Source organism: Prunus mume, linkage group LG2 (assembly GCF_029339155.1).
Source record: "Prunus mume cultivar Tortuosa linkage group LG2, ASM2933915v1, whole genome shotgun sequence".
Taxonomy (NCBI): domain Eukaryota; kingdom Viridiplantae; phylum Streptophyta; class Magnoliopsida; order Rosales; family Rosaceae; genus Prunus; species Prunus mume.
In genome coordinates, this window is record NC_142699.1 from 2,175,096 (window position 1) to 2,188,207 (window position 13,112).

At 35.6% G+C, this 13,112-nt stretch overlaps 1 long non-coding RNA gene and 1 pseudogene across 1 annotated transcript; both read left to right on the forward strand.

Moving 5' to 3' along the window:
- Positions 1 to 628: 628 nt before the first annotated feature.
- Positions 629 to 1,558, forward strand: LOC148919407 (uncharacterized; annotated as a pseudogene).
- A 9,266-nt stretch (positions 1,559 to 10,824) lies between these two features.
- Positions 10,825 to 12,335, forward strand: LOC148919408 (uncharacterized). Its single transcript, XR_016124366.1, has 3 exons — positions 10,825 to 11,722; positions 11,806 to 11,892; positions 12,065 to 12,335. It is a non-coding gene; the product is annotated as an uncharacterized LOC148919408 (long non-coding RNA).
- Positions 12,336 to 13,112: the final 777 nt, after the last annotated feature.

The following is a 13,112-nucleotide window of genomic DNA, read 5'->3' on the forward strand; positions in this document are numbered from 1 at the left end:
ATAGAAAGTAGAAAGAGTGAGGTCCTTATAAGTGTGGAAGTGCCACACTTAGTAAATGGAAGTAGGCCAAGTGGAAGCAATTTGGGCTTCAAAATCGATTTGGGCTTTGAATATTATATAAAAATATATAATATTTAATAGTCAAAAAGATGGGCCTTGGGCCTTGGGGCACTTGGGCACTTTCAGATTTAAAATTATTTTTTGGTTTCGGATTAGTTTTATTAACTGCTTTTCTAATTGTGACTCTTCCGATAAGGTTTGAAGTTTATTTAAATCAAATAAGGCCTCATACGTTCCACACAGAAAAAACATTCTACAAGCATTTCATATTGTCTGAGAGGAAAACAAACAACGTTCGCCAGATTCTAAGTCCGAGTGCTAGGGCTTAGAATACAGATAGTTGAATCTGGGAGGCAGTCACCTGTAGAACTTCAAGCACCGAGAAGGGGTGAAATTACTGTCTTTAGGACATTGCATCAAATCTGCAAGCCTCTATCTCAAATTCAAGTCAGTTTTATTTATTGTTCATATACTGTATTCTGTATTACAGTTTGTTATAAATTCTGTTTATATAATTGTTTTAATCAGTCATTGATAATTGTATAACCAACAATCTAAAGACAGTAATATGGATTCACAATCATCAGTGACTGTGAACGGGGTGACTAAGAATCCTCATGACGAGAAGCCTGAGAAGTTCAAGGGAATTGACTTCAAGAGATGGCAAGAAGATGCTGTTTTATCTCACAACCATGAATCGGCACATGTTGTCGAGAGGAGGCTCCCAAATCAGGAGAAAATCCAATGTCTAAGGAAACAATGATGACCATTGAGGCTTGAAACAATCGATTTCCTGTGCAGAAACTACATCCTTAACAAAGCTTGATGATACTCTGTATGACATTTATTCGTCATACAATTCTGCAAAGGAAGTTTGGGAATTACTTGAGAAAAAATACAAAACAGAAGATGCTGGTGCCAAAAAGTTCGTGATTGGCAAATTTCTCAAGTATGCCATGGTTGATTCGAAGATGTTATTAAACAGGTTGAAGAACTTCAAATTCTGATCCATGATTTGCTTGCAGAGGGGTGCTCTATTAATGAACACTTCCAGGTTGGAGCAATCATAGAGAAACTGCCTCCATCATGGAAAGACTTCAAAATTTATTTGAAGCACAAGCGCAGAGAGATGTCTATGGAGGATCTGATTTTGAGGCTTCGAGTTGAGGAGGATCACAGGAAAGGTGACAAGGGTGAAGTGCCTGTCATGGAAGCCAAAGCCAATGTCGTTGAGACATCAAAGCCAAAATTCCAGAATAACAAGGGCAAGAAAGTTGCAAAGAACTATGGCAAAACTCATGCACCAAAAGGCAAGGATTTCAAGAAAATCAAAGGTGCTTGCTGGGTATGTGGAAAACCAGGGCATAAAGCACAAGATTGCCGCCACCGAAGAGATCAAAATCCAACCAATCCTCAAGCCAATGTGGTGAAGTCAATGAACATTTTGTGGTGTAGTGTCCAAACCAATCTGGTTTCGACACTAAGGACTGTGGGTTGATACAGTGCTACTAGGCACATTTGTGGTGACAGAATCTGTTCACGATTCTGAACAGAATTCTGTGGTGAGAAATCAGACATGGGAAATGCCTCTGCATCTGCGATTGAAGGCAAAGGCAGTGTCTTCTTTGAAGTTCACTGGGAAGGTTTTAACCCTTTTGGATGTGCTGCATGTTCCTGAAATTAGGAAGAACTTAGTGTCTGGGCCTATTCTTAGTAAGAAGGGTTTCAAACTTGTATTTGAATCTGACAAGTTCATCCTAACCAAAGGAGGGCTGTTTGTAGGAAAGGGTTACCTTGCTGATGGTTTGTTCAAACTCAATGTAACTGGCAATGATGCTTTTAATAATAATATAAATAAGGTTTCCGTTTACTTTGCTGAGTCTTCTAATATTTGGCATGCTAGATTAGGTCATGTAAATTATCGATCTATGCATAGAATGATGCATCTAGGTTTATTGCCTAAAATTGATATTGACTTTGATAATAAGTGTGAAACTTGTACAGAATCCAAGTTTTCTAGGCAAACCTTTAAATCTGTTCAAGGAAGATCAAATGAATTACTTGGATTAATTCATAGTGACCTTTGTGACTTTAAATCTACACCAACTCGTGGTGGGAAAAATTATTATATAACCTTTATAGATGATTGCAGTAAGTATTGTTATGTATACTTAATACATAGCAAGGATGAAGCCTTACAGATGTTTAAGACATACAAGGCGAAGTTGAGAATCAACTTGATAGGAAAGTGAAAGTACTTAGATCAGATAGAGGTGGAGAATATGAGTCCACTGCATTTTCTGATTTTTGTGCAACTCATGGAATTATACATCAAACCACTTGCACCATATACACAACAAAACGGTGTAGCAGAAAGGAAAAATAGAACTTTCAAGGATATGATAAATTCCATGTTGAATAGTTCAGGCTTCCACACAATCTGTGGGGTGAAGCCTTACTTACTGCAAATCACATCTTGAACAGAATTCCACATAAGAAGAGTAAACAATCTCCTTATGAAATGTGGAAAGAACGGATTCCTACATACAAGACACTGAAAGTGTGGGGTTGCCTAGCTAAAGTACAAGTACCCTTACCAAAAAGGGTAAAACTTGGACCTAAAACTATTGATTGTGTTTTCATAGGTTTTGCTAACACAAGTGCTGCATATAGATTTTTAGTTATTAAATCTGATATTTCTGATATACATGTTAACACAATTATAGAATCATTGATGCTGATTTCTTTGAGGAAATTTTTCCTTATAAAGAAAAGAGGTCAGTTCAAACAAAAGGAAAGTACATGATGGAAATCCTGATGAACCATCCTCTTCAGGTGTCCAAGAAAAGGAAGTGGAACCTAGAAGAGGAAAAAGGACTAAAACACCAAAAAGTTTTGGACCAGATTTTGTAAGTTTCCTGATTGAAGAAGAACCACAAACTTATAAGGAAGCTATGGCTTTACACTGAGGCTCCTTTATGGAAGGAAGCTGTTAATAGCGAAGTAGAATCCATTATGCAGAACCATACGTGGGAATTGGTTGATTTGCCACCTGGTAACAAACCAATTGGATATAAATGGATTTTTAAAAGAAAGCTAAAAGCCGATGGTACTATTGATAAATACAAGGCACGTTTAGTTGCTAAAGGGTATCGGCAAAAGAAGGGTTGGATTATTTCGACACTTATTCTCCAGTATCAAGAATTACATCTATAAGGATGTTAATTGCTATAGCTGCAATACACAATATGGACATACATCAAATGGATGTAAAAACAGCTTTCTTGAATGGGGAATTAGATGAAGAAATATACATGGAACAACCAGAAGGTTTTGTGGTAAAAGGTCAAGAAACTAAAGTCTGTAAACTTGTTAAGTCTTTATATGGACTTAAACAAGCACCAAAACAATGGCATCAAAAGTTTGATCATACAATGATGTCACACGGATTTAAGATCAATGAATGTGACAAGTGTGTTTACATAAAAAACAATAAGAATTCTTGTGTTCTTGTATGTTTATATGTTGATGACATGCTCATAATGGGAACAAGTAAGGATGCGATAAATTCTACAAAGAAGATGTTGAATTCAAGTTTTGACATGAAAGACTTAGGTCAAGCTGATGTCATATTGGGAATTCAAATCAAAAGAAATAATGATGGGTATATTCTTACTCAATCCCATTATGCAGAAAAAATTTTAAGAAAGTTTGGTCAATTTGTTGCAAACTCTGTGACTCCTTTTGATGTAAACTGCAAGTTAAAAAGAATAGTGGAGATGCAATTTCCCAATTGGAGTATTCCCAAGTAATTGGGAGCCTAATGTATTTAATGAATTCTACTAGGCCAGACTTAGCTTATTCAGTAAGCAGGCTTAGTAGATACACAAGCAATCCTGGACATGATCATTGGGAGGCACTAATCAAGGTGCTAAGATATTTGAAATACACCCAAGACTATGGATTGCACTACACTAGATATCCACCAGTTCTAGAAGGCTATAGTGATGCAAATTGGATTTCTGACAGTACAGAAACCAAATCAACTAGTGGATATGTATTTACATTAGGTGGAGCTGCAGTATCTTGGAAATCCTCTAAACAGACGTGTATAGCACGCTCTACAATGGAATCAGAGTTTGTAGCCTTAGATAAAGCTGCTGAAGAAGCAGAATGGCTGAGAAACTTCCTAGAGGACATTCCAATGTGGCCTAAGCCTGTGACAGCGATTTGTATACATTGTGATAGTATGGCAGCACAAGCAAGAGCCAAGAGTGGTGTATACAATGGAAAGTCAAGACATATCAGGCGTAGGCATAATACAATTAGACAATTGCTCTCAAATGGAATTATGTCCATTGACTATGTGAAGTCAAAGGAAAATATTGCAGATCCTTTGACAAAAGGCCTACCAAGAGAGCAAATAAAATTTACATCGAGGGGAATGGGATTGAAGCCAATCCAATGAATCAAACCTAACGGAAACCTAACCTAGTTGATTGGAGATCCCATGGTCTAGGTTCAATAGGCAAACTGGTTGGGTAAGATTCAAAAGTTGAACACACAATTTAACTCATTCCTATGATGATTAGTGTGTTGTCTGTTGATGTGAAGGTTATGCTTTGCATTTAATGACACTAATATCTTATTAAGAGGAGTTTAGGCAGAAAACTCTTAATTGGTGTCACCTATATGGGAGTAAATGTGGGGTCGCATTTATGAGAACGGAAAATTAAAAGGCTAAGTTCTCTAAAGCTCTCATGAAACCTGGGATATGTTCAGGACCAAAATGAACAAAAACGTATGAACTAACGTTTGTTAAGATGTTATATGTGTGAGACATATTGTCTAGGTTTACAATAACGGTGAACAGTTCAAGATCAACTATATCCACTGCGTCATCAAGTAAATCCGATATGTTTTCACTAGGGTAAGTTCAAGTCCAAAAGACACTTTTCCTGATGTATATAACATCTGTTTCCTCTCAAATGCATTACATACATTTAGCAGTAAAAGTATCACATTTCAAATGTGGGGTCTAGAATTTCGATTCAAATGTGGGGTATTGTTGGAAGTTTGAATTAAATTCAAGAACCTTTGTCCCACATTGATAGAAAGTAGAAAGAGTGAGGTCCTTATAAGTGTGGAAGTGCCACACTTAGTAAATGGAAGTAGGCCAAGTGGAAGCAATTTGGGCTTCAAAATCGATTTGGGCTTTGAATATTATATAAAAATATATAATATTTAATAGTCAAAAAGATGGGCCTTGGGCCTTGGGGCACTTGGGCACTTTCAGATTTAAAATTATTTTTTGGTTTCGGATTAGTTTTATTAACTGTTTTCTAACAGTTGTGACTCTTCTGATAAGGTTTCAGAAGTTTATTTAAATCAAATAAGGCCTCATACGTTCCACACAGAAAAAACATTCTACAAGCATTTCATATTGTCTGAGAGGAAAACAAACAACGTTCGCCAGATTCTAAGTCCGAGTGCTAGGGCTTAGAATACAGATAGTTGAATCTGGGAGGCAGTCACCTGTAGAACTTCAAGCACCGAGAAGGGGTGAAATTACTGTCTTTAGGACATTGCATCAAATCTGCAAGCCTCTATCTCAAATTCAAGTCAGTTTTATTTATTGTTCATATACTGTATTCTGTATTACAGTTTGTTATAAATTCTGTTTATATAATTGTTTTAATCAGTCATTGATAATTGTATAACCAACAAGGAGGATAATGGAAGGCAACCGTCGGATGGGAATGGTATATAAGTGTCACTGGTCCTTTTCAATCCCTTTTAACTTTCTTAAGGTATATAAAGTTAGACCCAGAATGTCATTTGTAAACTCCACTACCATGCTTCCTCCTTTTAAAGAAATTTTTATTATTATTTATGTAGGTGTGAACCACTTCCAGATGGACGTTTCTATTTATAGGTTAGATACTAGTGCCTTTTACTTCAAATTGTACTTTTGCTCTCTGTTTACATTGTTTTAATGCATTATGAATGCTAAAACCGATCTACTTTTCATTTAATGAACACTTATCCTTCATTTTTTGTCTTTATTTATACACCCAAGGTTGCAAATTAACTATTAGGCTTATCTATGATAAGTATTTCCATGTCAAAACGCATTTTTGTTTGAAGTTATGATGTTTTTTTTAATGATCCATTCACGTACTTATAATAATACCATTTCATGCAGATTGAAAGTCGCCGACGGTTTCGTATAATTCGATCTTGGGACCAAGTTGGGTGAGTTGTCTTATGAGATGTCTAGCCATTCATTTGATCTTTAGTTGCTGCTCTTGTTCAATATTTTTGTCTTTTGATGTGCTCTTCAGCTTCAGGTACCGTATGGGTCCAGGACATATATCCACCAGAAGGGTCTAGAGAGAGAGCAGACATAAGTTCATGACAATTTGGTTTGCTGTAATCTCTCTATTGGAGTGTGCTCTTTTCTTTCATATTTTATATTTAAATTTTTTGTTGTAGAGAATAGTAAGAAGCTTGAGTTAAACTTGATCTGGTGCTTAACAATGCTTTTGAGTTTTTTTTAATTTTATTTATTAATAAATTGGTCACACATTTTTCTAGATGCAAAATTGCGTAGTTTTCAACTTCAATTGGCAAAGCTTGAGATACAATAAGCAGAGCTTGAAGTGTTGTGGATAAGGCATCTTATTTTACAGGTGACACGTGACCTAATGAAATTTGGTTGTAAATCTTCAAATGTATTATAGTTGTCACTGACTTAAGTCTAGCAATGTCATTGCTAAAAGGCCCTGTAAAGTGTAACAGGCATCAGTATAGGAAGATGCAAGACAAAGTTCTTCCATGTTTTTCACCCTCATATTGGTTGCGCTTGCGCCTACATGGTTTAACTTCTATATCTGTCCAGTTGCAGGAATTGACAAATAATGCAGCAGAGTATGCTCGGTTATGGACAGGGCGGGGTAAAAGAGCAGCAAATCAAGGTAAAGTGCTCAGGAAGGACATGAATTGAATGAACTCGGAATTTACCTTCTTTTTTTTTTTCTTTTTTTTTCTTTTTTAATAGGTTATCTCCATAAGTTAAATCTCTTAGTCCTCTATAGTAGGTATTTGGATGACCATTAAGAATATCCTGAATAAGATTTTCCATTATTTTGGGTGAATATTACTACCTGACTGAGATTGCATGTTTCAATTTGGTGGTCAGTTGTAATGGCTGGAAATGAAAGATTAGTTTTATTAGGTTAAACCTTTTATTCCACTGAAATGTCTGTCATATTCAGATTTCATCTTCAGGAAGCTTTTGCTTGGAACATTTGGGGAGGATCTTTATCTCTAGATCAACATATCTTATTTACTTGTGACAATTTGTCTTTATTCAAGACATTAAAATTTTTAGTCTATATGTAATGCAAGTGTACATTAGAATGGTTTCTTCCCCTATTCTTGTGTTCAGTATACCTATGTGCCCTTTTGATGTATGATAGTATCTCTTTACAGATCGAAGACGACTTGATAGACTTCTTGGTGTGGAAGCGCTAATGCCTTCACTAAAAGATCATGAGCGTTTCAGCTTCTGTAACTTTATATTTCTCTTTATTAAAATTGAGTATATTGTGGGTTGTGATTGCCGGTATTAATGTATGATTGGATGCAACTGGCTTCTTTATCAAACCGGCGTCCTCATGAAAGTTTGGATCTCCTACGCTTGCGAGATACAAGAGAGGTATTGCACTTTTCTCCCCCCTTAACATGGGGAATTTAAAGTGCGCGTGGGTATGGTATATGTAAGAATGAGATGCTACTTCTCATTTAACACATTGTTTGAATCTCATTTAGAATAGTTCGCATATATATCAATGCCATATGACCTCTGATAACTTCAATTTATTTCAAAATTCTTCTCTTCATTGTCTCATTAGAATGTTTTGTATCCAATTTTTCATATGCAGAGAGTATATTGATGTATCTCAAGGCAAAAGAGCAGGGTTAAATATATTGATGTATTTAACGAGTATAGCCGTACGGTTGTACTCGTTAACTTGTTAAATATATTCGAATATTTTAAAGGTACAGCCACTCGGCTATACAATTTAAATATATTTGAATATTTTAAACGTAGCAGCTCGGCTATACTCGAAAAATATAATATTTTAAAGGTATAGCCACCCGGCTATACGTTTTAAATATATAAGCTTGCACCCGCGGTCACAGCCATATCGCTTCTCTATAGGCCTTTCCAAGCTTCAAAGACTCGGTCTCTCCTCTCTCTCTCTCTTTCTCAACTCAAGCTTCCTTTTTTTTTTCTTTCGTTTCGGCTGCTGCGTTGATTAGATTGGATTGGACTCTGTCTATGAAAACCATCAGATTTCATTCAGCCATTGAAATCTCCTCGAAGACAACAACTCTGATGCTATAAAATCTTAAAATCCTTAGAAGAAACTCTCTGGTAATCGTTTTCCATGTAAACAAACAAAAAAATTGCAAAATCAGAAACATACGTAAATTGGACGCCATGTTAGCCACGGATAGAGACTCGAATTCGTAGTTAGGCGGCCATGGCGAATCTGGGGTCTAGGCGGATCTAGGAGGCGCCTAGGCGTCTGGCGCTCTAGGCGGTGCAGGAGGATCTAGGCGGAGCCTAGGCGGGAGAGCCAGTGGTCGTGTCCCTTTTTTGGAGACTCGCCATGACTTGGTCTCTGCCTTGTATTCTCTATGATACTTGAATCAGAGATGGGCTTATTGTCTATCAGTCGCTCTAGATTCTTCCTTCTTAAAACTAGTTTGACCTGTGAATAAGGATATTAATCTTCCCTTTTAATGTTTGTGTGTGTGTTTACTCTCGCCAACATTTGGTCTGACTTGGGTTTGTGTAAAATTACATGCAAAATAAAGAGAGGAAGAAAAAGAAGAAGAAAAATGTACCAATTACTTTGCAGCTTATAAGAAGTTTCCTCGTCTCTGCAACTGCAACTTGGTTGCCATATATATATATATATATATATATATATATATAGAAACATTGAGGATCCCTCAAATAAGCTTATTTGAGGACACCCCTTGTAGGCCCACTCCGGATTGTATTTCACTAATCCAAACCGTCTATTTTGTAGATACACATTCAAAGATCATCTCTACAAAAAATCATTTGAATCCGATATCATTTGACCATTCAATTGAGTTATTGAAAATTTTAGTACTTTCTTGAAGCACCGTGTTCATTGACTTTGTAGGACCCAATTCGATGTCGAAACGGTTTCCGATTTATCTAATTTTTTGTAAGGATGATCTATGAATGAAAACCTAAAAAATAGATGGTTTGGATCATTGGAAAAAAAATTGTAGGGTACCCTAAAGGGCGTCCCTCAAATAAAATTATTTGAGGATCCTCAATAGAAGGATGTATATATATATATATATATATATATATATATATATAGAAACTTCCATTGAGGATCCTCAAATAAGCTTATTTGAGGACACCTTGTAGGCCCCACTCGGATTGTATTTCAATGATCCAAACCGTCTATTTTGTAGATACTCATTCAAAGATCATCTCTACAAAAAATCACTTGAATCCGATATCATTTGACCATTCAATTGATTTATTGAAATTTTAGTACTTTCTTGAAGCACCGTGTTCATTGATTTTGTATGATACAATTGGATGTCGAAACGGTTTCCGATTTGTGTAATTTTTTGTAAGGATGATCTATGAATGAAGACCTAAAAAATAGATGGTTTGGATCATTGGGAAAAAAATTGTATGGTACCCTAAAGGGCGTCCCTCAAATAAAATTATTTGAGGGATCCCTCAATAGAAGGGGACTGATATATATATATTTATATATATATATGGCAACTCTTCCAAAAGACCTTGAACAACAGAAATCTGCCCACCTGTTACATTAATCGCGCAACTATACATCTTCAAATCATATATTTAAATAGTAAAGCCACGAGACTATAATATATGAGGAATTATTATCCCCACAATCTTGATTTCCGAGGCCGAGCATACCCAATGCATCCACTTCTTCAAGTTGTTTAGGATAACGATCTGTTACTCATTGGCCATATTTAATTGTAATACTCACGTGTAAATTGTAATACTCTAATTAAGTAATAATTATATATGAATACTTGAATTGGGTTATATTAGTTATTGAAATTTGAAGTTTTGTAGCATGTTGAGCTTTAAGATGGTTTGGTATTCTAGAAAATGAGTTAAGTATGCAGCAAGTTGAGAATTTGTTTTTTGCACTTGAGCTACCAATACATTTATAAAAGGTATAGCCGTGCGGTTAAACTCGGTTTTTAATTTTTTAAAAGGAAATCGTATAGCCGTGCGGCTGTACTGGGCTTTTAATTCTTTTAGATAAATAGTCTAGCCGCACGGCTATACAGGGTTTTAAAAAAATTAAAGAAATAGTATAGCCGGGCGGCTAAATTCAGAAATAGTATAGCCGGGTTTTAAAATTTTGTTTGAGAGAAATAGTATAGCCGAACGGCTATACTCGGTTTTTTTTTGGGTTTTTCAATTTTTTAAGAAATAGTATAGCCGATCGGCTAGACTCGGGTTTTAACTTTTATTTAAAAGAAACAGTATAGCCGAACGGCTATACTTGGTTTTTCAAATTTTTTTTTTTACAAGAAATAGTACAGCCGCGAGACTAAACCAAAAAAATCAAGCACAATCAATCATGTTAAGCAATCAATCACAATCAATCATGTTAAGCAACCTAGAAGAAGGTACATAAGCTATGAGATAATGGGTGCTTCAGTTTCAACTGTACACTTCAATTTGAGACTTAGGCACCTAACACTGGACATGCCCCTTATAGATTATGATCTGGCATTTCTCTTTCAGCCAATGTTCATGCTGGGCATCAGCATAGGAGTTGCCTTCAACGTCAAGTTCGCCGACTGGATAGTCACAGTTCTACTTATTATTCTCTTCTTAGGTAATAACATTTTGACAAGAATTTCCTAACTAGTTTTTTACTATGAGAACTGAACTGATAACATGGAATATGAACACAACTAAAAGAAAAGCACATCAAATCTTTATATATATTGGGCTTAATCGTTCTCTAGAAACTTCAAAACTTGGCATAAAAATGCTTTCAATACCAAACATTTGAACTATTTTGTTATAATTTCAAAGCTTCTACTGGATTGTTTATTAACTTTCTTTGTTCCTTCTGAAAGTCACTATTTCTTGAATTATTTGGAAAAATGTAGGAAATTTTTATAGAATAACCAACCATTATCCAACTAAAAAAAATTATCTGTAGTGTCTACAGAATATACACTCCCAATAATCTCATTAGATATTCTTCTGAGTTCTGGCTAGTACAGCAACAAAAACTTTAATGAAAGGCATATAAACATGGAAGAAAGAGACGATGATGAAGGTAAGATTTTCACACAACTCTCTGATCCCCTGGGCTATCAATGAGAAGGGTCTGCTACCAACGTACTAACAAGGAATTTGAGGTTTCACATGACTTTCAGGAAGCAGAAAAGCAGTTGGAATTGGAGTCCAAATGTGGTGGTGAGTGTATATACAGACCAAATTTAGAGATTATGCACTAATATGAACTAAAAGAAAACTCTAAAGCGCACATCACCTTTGTTGCAGATGGTTTCATTGCAAGATGAGCAGGTCAGTTCCAAGTTCTTGGTTAGCCGTAATTTTGAAGTTGTTTCAGATTTTGTCTTATTGAATTTGTGAACAACTCTGTCCAGGTACCTATATCACACAACATTTACTTGAAGGAGTTATCGATGCTTGTGTATGTCTCAGTGGCTTTTCTTATTGTTCACATTGTTAAGGTAAGTTATTTTACTATGTAATTCTGTATAACTAAATAAGCTTTTCAAAAGATAAGATCATCACTAGAAATGTAATCAAGTTCGATCTTTCTAATTCCTCTGCATTTGCAGGGGACGCACACTATTGCTTTGAATTTTGTTACTGAATGAATCTATCTGAATCTTTATGCAGACATCACTAGCAATGTAGTCAAGTTCGATCTGTTAGGTTTGCTATGGTCACACATCACAACAAAAGCATGATAACTCAAATGAATGCCCTAAGAACCATGAAATGAAATTATAAAGCTGATTATGGGTGCACTTGGAGTGAAATTAAGCTTTAGAATCGGTTTTTCTATTTTTTTTTTAAATAAATAGTATAGCCGTGCGGCCATACTCGGGTTTTCAAATTTATTTCAAATCAATTGTGTTTTCCTTTGACAAAAAAAGAAATGGTATAGCACCGAGGCTATACTTGGTTTTTTAATAAAAAAAATTTAGAATAACCGAGTATAGCCGCGCGGCTGTACAATTTCTTTTAAAATAAATTGAAAACGAGTATAGCCGACCGGCTATACTATTTCTTTTACAAAAAATTTAAAACCGACTATAGCCGCCCGGCCATACTCTTTATTTTAAATAAAATTTAAAAACCGAATATAGCCGGCCGGCTATACTATTTCATAAAAAAAAATAGAAAAACCGAGTATAGCAGTGCTATACTATTTCTTTTACTATAGATAGTTCTGAAAAAAAAAAAAAAAATCTAGTCCTAGTCCAATTATACACCAAATGCAGGATAAGCGTCATCCAACTTAGACCAAGCCAAGCCAAGCCAAGACAGTCCTTAAGCATAGTCCATGCCTAGACAGTCATGTGTAACAAACGAGCCCTCAAGTGTTTAACACACATGGAAGTTGACAAATCATGAACAAATGAGAAATTCTTTCATATCGCAAGAGAGCATTGTTTTACTATTTCCAACGAATCACATCTCCAATGGCGGAACCACACACACTGTTATGGTGGTAGCTTTTTAAAGAAAGAAAAAACCTACATATATGGACCACCAGCAAATACAACACATTAATTAGGGAAATGAAGTCACGAAGTTGTTTAATAAATGGCTTTGAAGAACAAAAGAAAAAACCTATATAGCCCATCAACAAATACAACACATTAGGGAAATATGAAGGCCGGCGGTTGTTGAATGAAAGGGTTTAAAGAACAAATGAAAA